This window comes from Carassius auratus, unplaced genomic scaffold (assembly GCF_003368295.1).
Source record: "Carassius auratus strain Wakin unplaced genomic scaffold, ASM336829v1 scaf_tig00007466, whole genome shotgun sequence".
Taxonomy (NCBI): Eukaryota; Metazoa; Chordata; class Actinopteri; order Cypriniformes; family Cyprinidae; genus Carassius; species Carassius auratus.
In genome coordinates, this window is record NW_020523853.1 from 1,957 (window position 1) to 8,965 (window position 7,009).

The 7,009-nt window shown below is 40.3% G+C and overlaps 1 long non-coding RNA gene across 1 annotated transcript; it reads right to left on the bottom strand.

Moving 5' to 3' along the window:
• Positions 1 to 2,847: 2,847 nt before the first annotated feature.
• On the bottom strand, positions 2,848 to 6,236 carry LOC113071500 (uncharacterized). The gene is made up of 3 exons (XR_003280103.1): positions 5,708 to 6,236; positions 5,417 to 5,507; positions 2,848 to 2,936 (listed from the first exon to the last, which is right to left on the bottom strand). It is a non-coding gene; the product is annotated as an uncharacterized LOC113071500 (long non-coding RNA).
• Between the last annotated feature and the right edge of the window lie 773 nt (positions 6,237 to 7,009).

A 7,009-nucleotide genomic window follows, 5' to 3' on the forward strand; every position in this document is an offset into this window, starting at 1 on the left:
AAAATTCAGCTTTACATCACAAGAATAAATTACAAATGAATATATATTCAAATAGAAAACCATTTTAAATTAATATTCCACAGTTTTTTGAATAAATGCAGCCTTGGTGAGCAAGAGACTGGGACCTCAAGTAGTGTACATCTCAAGTCTAATTCATTTTCTGTGCTCTGCATTCAGAATAACACATCTAACATCAAACTTAAAGTTATGACACACTGTTTATTTTTGGTGTTGAAATCTTCTAGTAATTCACATTCCGCCTACATTTTTCTCACAATTCCAACCCGGATCCCAAATGCGAACAAGAAGCTCAATAGGGTCTATTACATGCCTGCCTACAAAAACCCATAAACGCACTCCATTTACTTCAAGAAGGGGATATTCAGGCCCGCAGAGCACCGTTGGGAAGTGCGTATGCGGGAGTGTGCGCTGATGGTTATTCATAGTTCACTGGGCTGTTTAAGGGCACATCCCTATTCACTTTCAGTGATGGAGGGAGTCGTATCATCCCAGTCCTCACACTATGAAGGTTACACAAGAGAAAACAAAACAAACGAGTGGAGCTTCAACCTAATGGGCAGTGACGGAGTAATGTGAGGCGTCACGCCGATAAAAAGCTCATATTGTCTGCGAAGCAAAATCACATGTATGAACACTTCAAGCGTATCAGGTTACATGACCGCGCAAACAAACAACAAGATTAAAGCCTTTTAAGCCTAAACAACTGTTACGGATTCACTCCCATGCTCACTCATGCACACACTCACACAGGAATAGAAATACTCACAGAATGAAGCGGACTTGTCCAGGAACAGGATGCCATGGATTGCTGTGTAACAAGTGAACGCAGTCCTCCGGGGGAAATGCAACACGTCCTCTAGGACGACAGGATGAAAGTCACAGAAATGGAGTGGTGTGGGAGAGTCTCAAAGGAGAAGGTATTCCATCTGAGAGCCCTTCACAAGCTCTGATTCTTATAATAAATCCATTTCGATGGGACAAAGTAGTTTTTTTTTTTTTTTTTACAAAGCTCAAGCACTCAGAGGAAAAAAAACCCACCAATTGGCACCAAAATTGGTGACAGAAACTGAATTGTCTCTGTTATTTATTTATTTGTTGCTGTATCTGTCCCTCTCTCTCTCTCTCTCTCGCTGTTAATGTTGGACCCTTCCCGCGCTCAAGCACAAAAAATAGGAGGGAGCGGCAATAATGGCCCAATTCTCAGAATTCCTGCACTCCTAGAGACAATCACATGCTCCCTGCATGCTCATCCGCACACCAAACGCACTCTCCTTTGCACACATAGAGGTTTCGGTTATGCATTGCCCGTCTAGCTGCCACTTTCTGTCATCCCTCGGCCACAAACTCTCATCCATTACTACAAAGGCCTTCTAAGCTTGCACAGACGCACTCCAACTCAAACGTTCCAGGACCAGTCAGCAATTTTTACCCTGCTTTCCTTTGCCACCTCACTCTACCTTACACGCTGTTACCTTTAGTTTCACAGAGAAGCGTTCCTCAGGCCCACCTGCCACATTTGATGAAGGGGGAGCATCGGGCGTTGAGCAAAGAAATTAGAATATATTCAAAACTTATAGTGAAAGGTATATAAAGTCTCAGAGCAAAAATCCTCCAGAGCTCAAGTGTCTGGGAGGATGAACTGATTATGGAGCCCAGCGCTCACGCTCTGTTCTCCAGCACCTTCATCAATCCAGCTACCCCTCCAATTCCCACGGCTCCTCCCTTCAGGAGTTCAGGAATGAGCTTTGGCACGCCACACACTCCCTCTTTTCTAGGAATAGCGCCTCTTGGATGGAGGCAGGTCGAGTTATGGCTGCTCCGACGTCCGTGGAAGCAAACAGAGCCGCAGATGACACCAGAGAGAACTTCCTCATCAGAGTCTCGTGGCCTTGCGTTTGCTTAAAACCTGAGGAAAAACAGTGAGAAATATCAATTATTCATTACGCTGTAGTACAGGCGGCAACCTTCAAAACTGAAATGACTGTTCTACTACGAGTGAGTTTTAAAATACAATACTGATTTATCTGAACTAAAACCACATTCTTATTATAGTACTTACCGGCTCACATTATATTTTCCCAATAGTAATTCAGTCACACCGTGCGTTTATATTACAGTCTATAACAGCTAGTGTACTGTTTCAATGTAATTAATGTAATGTTATTGAATGGATGTGCTCAAACGTGACAAGTCCCTTACATTGCAATCAATATCCAATCAAAACCAAGCCTCATTATCATTCCAAAAAACCACTGAAGTACTGTATCATGACTGAACTGACATTAGCTTCTACTAATGATGTCTAACTATGGATGTCAGGGACGAATAGTCATGTATAACACTATTTACTTCCTTGATGGATGTTCCTGCCGTTATTGTGAATTTTCATTGTTGCAAATTATTCAAAAACAAAAAAAGGGTCTTTAACCCAAAAGAAATGTCAATTTCTTTTGCTGTTGATGCGACTTAAGCCACACTGGATATATTATTCAAAAGCCACATAAGTAGTTAGGAATTGTTTTAGCAAACTAGCATTCAAAGTTGGCTTTATTCTAATGTATAAAGTACTTTTCATGATCCAATCATTTGCTGTTGGATTAAATTAATTTTTACTCTATACTTTTGCACACTGAATATCATTACATTACAAATTACATCATATTAAAAATTAAAAATGTGTTGTGAATGGGTTTTCATAGATAAATCAATACATTTGTTATATATGATGGAAAGTACTGGCATATTCAAATTAGACTGAACATTTACCAAGGCTGCAAACAAACAGACAATAGACAAGGGATTTGTAGCAGATTCATCCGGACCTGGCCATGGGTTCCCAGAATGACTAATTGTAGATGGTCGTGTCAAATAACAGCCTCATCAAAGCGTAAAGCTCTCTGGTGAGACGGACTGTTCTATAAATATGAAAGGAAAAGGTTATTAAAGGTGGATCCATCCCAGGCGTGGAGCTGTTCTATCCAGATTCTTATTTCCATACAATTCTCCATGTCATGCTTTGATTATGAGGGTGTCTCGCTCATCAGCAGGACTGATATAAAGGAGAGGAGGGAGATAGGAGAGGGGTCAAGGGAGACAAAAAAGAGTGATGCGAGACAAGAGAGGAAGTGACATGGATAGTGGCAGAGTCAGAATGAGACGTTGAAAAAGAACTGCATTAAAGAGATATGCTCAGTTAGAGAAAAAAAGAGGACAGGAGAGGTGTAGAGACAAAGAGGGAGAGAAGAGACAGACAGAATCCATGAATTTTGTGTGGATTCCTACTGATATGGCTTATCAGTCAAATAAAAATGTAAATGTGACCACACCTTTATGGGTGGGTTATTTTGACTTGGCCAGGAAGCAACCACCTGGCAACCACCCAGAACACGCTAGCAACCAAGCAACAATATAAAACACCTATTAAAATGAAACCAAAAAGCAATGCCCTGGCAACCACCAAGGATGTGGTGGTGAGTTTGGCATAGAAAATGTTAAATTGATGTTTTAGCGAAATAATCATGTAAATAAAGTATTTTAACAGCCGAAACTGAAAAATTCACAAAAGAATGATAGAAGAAGTGAAGAGACGGACAGAGTGAAGAGAAATGAGAGGCGATCACTATGAGGGGTTACAGTCCTGACATTGGTGTCACTCTTGCTTATCACACATGTCGCTCTCAGGAGTCTGCCTCTTTTCTTCTCTATTTCCATCCCTTCCTGCCATTTTTTGGACCAGCCACCCCGCCAGCCCTCCTGCTCTCTCACTCCTTCTACCAACACAGGCAAGTCATTCTTCATGCTCACAACAACTATATGCTCAGGCCTGAAGGCCTGCTGACTCACAAACGCTGTAAAATGTTAATAAGATTAGAATGGGGGGAGATGCAGGGGAAGATGGACACTAAAATATGATCAGACCTGAATCGTGACCTTTTAAAGCTTTCGAAAACACTGCTGATCAATACACACCATCTACACACAAATACTCCCATGGGAGCATTTAGTATGTTAGCACACTGTGACTGGTGTGAGAGGGAGCAGGTGAGATCTGGTGGGGTGTCTGTGCGTGTGTATCAGGTGGAAAGACACAGAGACAAAAGGGTCGATATCTGGATTGATGTAATGTGAGAAATCCACATCTGAGGCACCAGACAAGAGCTGCCATGTTCTCTTCACACACACACACACAAGTGGAGAAAATGTGAAAAAGACTGAAGTTACACGTGAGTGAGTGAGCTGGATCTGGCTGTTAACAGTGAGCAACAGTGTCCACCACACAGATATAACAAGACACACACACACACACAGTAGCAGCAGTGCCAATATGTGCAACAAGAAAGATTGCTGCCTTCTCCCTAAATATAAACTATGGAAAATCACTGCACAAATCATTTTCTTCTTAACAAGTATTTGTGTCTTGTTTTAAGGATATAAGCAACCTTAAAGAAGATTAATTTACTTGAGAAACAAAACTATTTTTTAATCACATTTATTTTTCTTACCCCATGGACATTATGTTTTACGCTTAAATCTCATTAAATAGTGATGGATGTACATAAAAAAAAGACTAAAAATTATGGTAAATATTGGTGGGGGGGAGACGACAAATGTATTAATTTAATGAGGTTTATGCTTAAATCAGGAAAAGAATGCACTGAAAATTGTAACTTTAACAATTAAAAATATACACTGAAAACCTTTTACATATTTTCAAATGAAATTAAACAGTTAAAACATTTTCAAGAATACAAATGAAAAATAAATTACACTTTATTTATTTTATATATATATATATATATATATATATATATATATATATATATATATATATATATATATATATATATATATATATATATATATCATTTATTGAAAGGTATGAAATGTTAAAACAAGAAACCAAATGCCAGTGCAGTAAAGAAACCTTCAAGATATATTCTCTAAAAACAGATATTGTAATATTTAACAGAACAACTAAAATATTTAAACACATCTTGGTTTGGATCTTTTTCCCAGAAAGCCAGATAAAATACTGATTAAGAAAATGAATGTATCCAGTGTACAAATGATAAAAGAATCAGGATAGTTGATAGCAGAGGAGCAACCAATACGAATTTCTTTCAAATGTGGCAGTAGAAGAAGATTGTCACCTCTCTCTGACTCAGACTAGAGGATGGAGGAAGAATCAAAAATAGGGAGATCAAGAAACAGGGGAGAAAATCTTAACGGGGCACTGAGATTTAACGAAACCGCAAATGAGAAATTCATCAAGAGTGATGCCAGGGGACATCTATGAGAGAGATGACAGAGATGAAGCAAAAAAGAGAGGACTTCAGGGAGATCTAGAGAAAAACCAGAGGACTAGAGAGAGCGTGAGAGACTGTTGGAAACTCACCCCTGTGTGAGAGTGGTCCTCCTCAGGTTAACACAATCCCTGCTCTGTGGAGCCATTCTGAGCAGAGCCGGCTTGGAGCACTGCACACTGTCTACAGAATACCAATCACACACCGGCAACACACACACACACACACATACACAGTCAGTAAGTCAGCAGCATGACATACTCTTTCACTTCAAAAGCAAGCCACCACAACACTGTAGATGTGCTTTATGAGCTGTGAATGAAATGGATAATGGAATAAGCTGTGGAACACAAACATACACACAGATACGCACAGATACGCACGGTGAGACGCAGTTCCAATGCCGACCCCGGTGATGAGGGACAACAGGCCGGTCTGCTCAGGAACTGAAGATGAGAGGATCGTGTGAAGCTCCTCCGGTGCGCCTCCTCCTTTCCTTCTCACACACTCTCTTCAGCGTCGAGCATCAAGAGGCTCTGTAATGTTTCTCTTCCACTCTCTCTCCTTTTCTCCTTTGCTTTCCTTTCTTTTTCAAGTCCCAGACAATGTTCATAGCTGTAATTCCAAAGCACAGCAGTGCAAGCTGCATTCACTCTGACTCCAAACCCCCTCCCTTCCTCACATGCGCTCCCTCTCTCTCTCTCTCTCTCTCAGCTCATTGTATCCCCATACCTCCTCTACTCTCCCTCCAATCCAATCAGGTCTCACTCCTTCTCTCACCCTTTTCTCCTTCTCTCTCACTCCTCCTCCTCCTCCTTTTTCAAAGGCAAATATCAGCAAGCATCAGTGAGATCACTAGCTTCTCAGACAAGTATTCAAATAAGTGAAGAAAACGTCACTAATGTAAAACACTTGACGTGTCTTTACGCAGCAGCAGCACACGGCAGGTAACGTTAGCACACGTCACGCTACCAACACAAACTACACACGTACTGATAGTATTTGAATATACAGAACAAACTGACAAGCCATAGGTGTTCTCAAATGAATTTAAACTGCAATTGCTCTAATAAAACCTAATATATTTAATGTATTAATAAATATATCTGTTAATTATATTAATAAAATATATAATTTAATTGATTTAAATGCATATTATATTTTTATTATTATATGTTTCATTTAATTTCGCCTTTGACACAAACCGAAAAAAAAGAAAAGCTATTTCAATGGCAGGCAGATACTACAAGAGCTCTGAAAATACTTTTTAATTATTTGCTAAACATCCAGGTTGTGTCTTTGGGTTTGTCCTGTGCACCTGTTGTAAAGCAGGAGTCCCCTTCACTGCAGCCCTGTACGTCTACATGCTGGAGAATCATCCCGCCCTTTCCCTCTCGCTCTCTCTCCCTTTCTTTCCGTGAAACGGCTAAATATGCATTCAACAGCTGTCTCTCCACCTCTGCTCTGCTCCGCAGCCTCATCAGCACAGAATCCCCTTTTGATGCAACAGAACACAGACTCTTCAATAAGACTCCAGACACAATCTTGTGCTGGGATGATGGCGTTTCAAAGCCTTGTGCTCTAGACCTGTAACCGATGGTAAATCCTTGAATACAACCCTCATTTCCATACAATTTCCTTGTTATTCTTACAGAGACATGCAGAAACCCAAGGGTACAAGGATG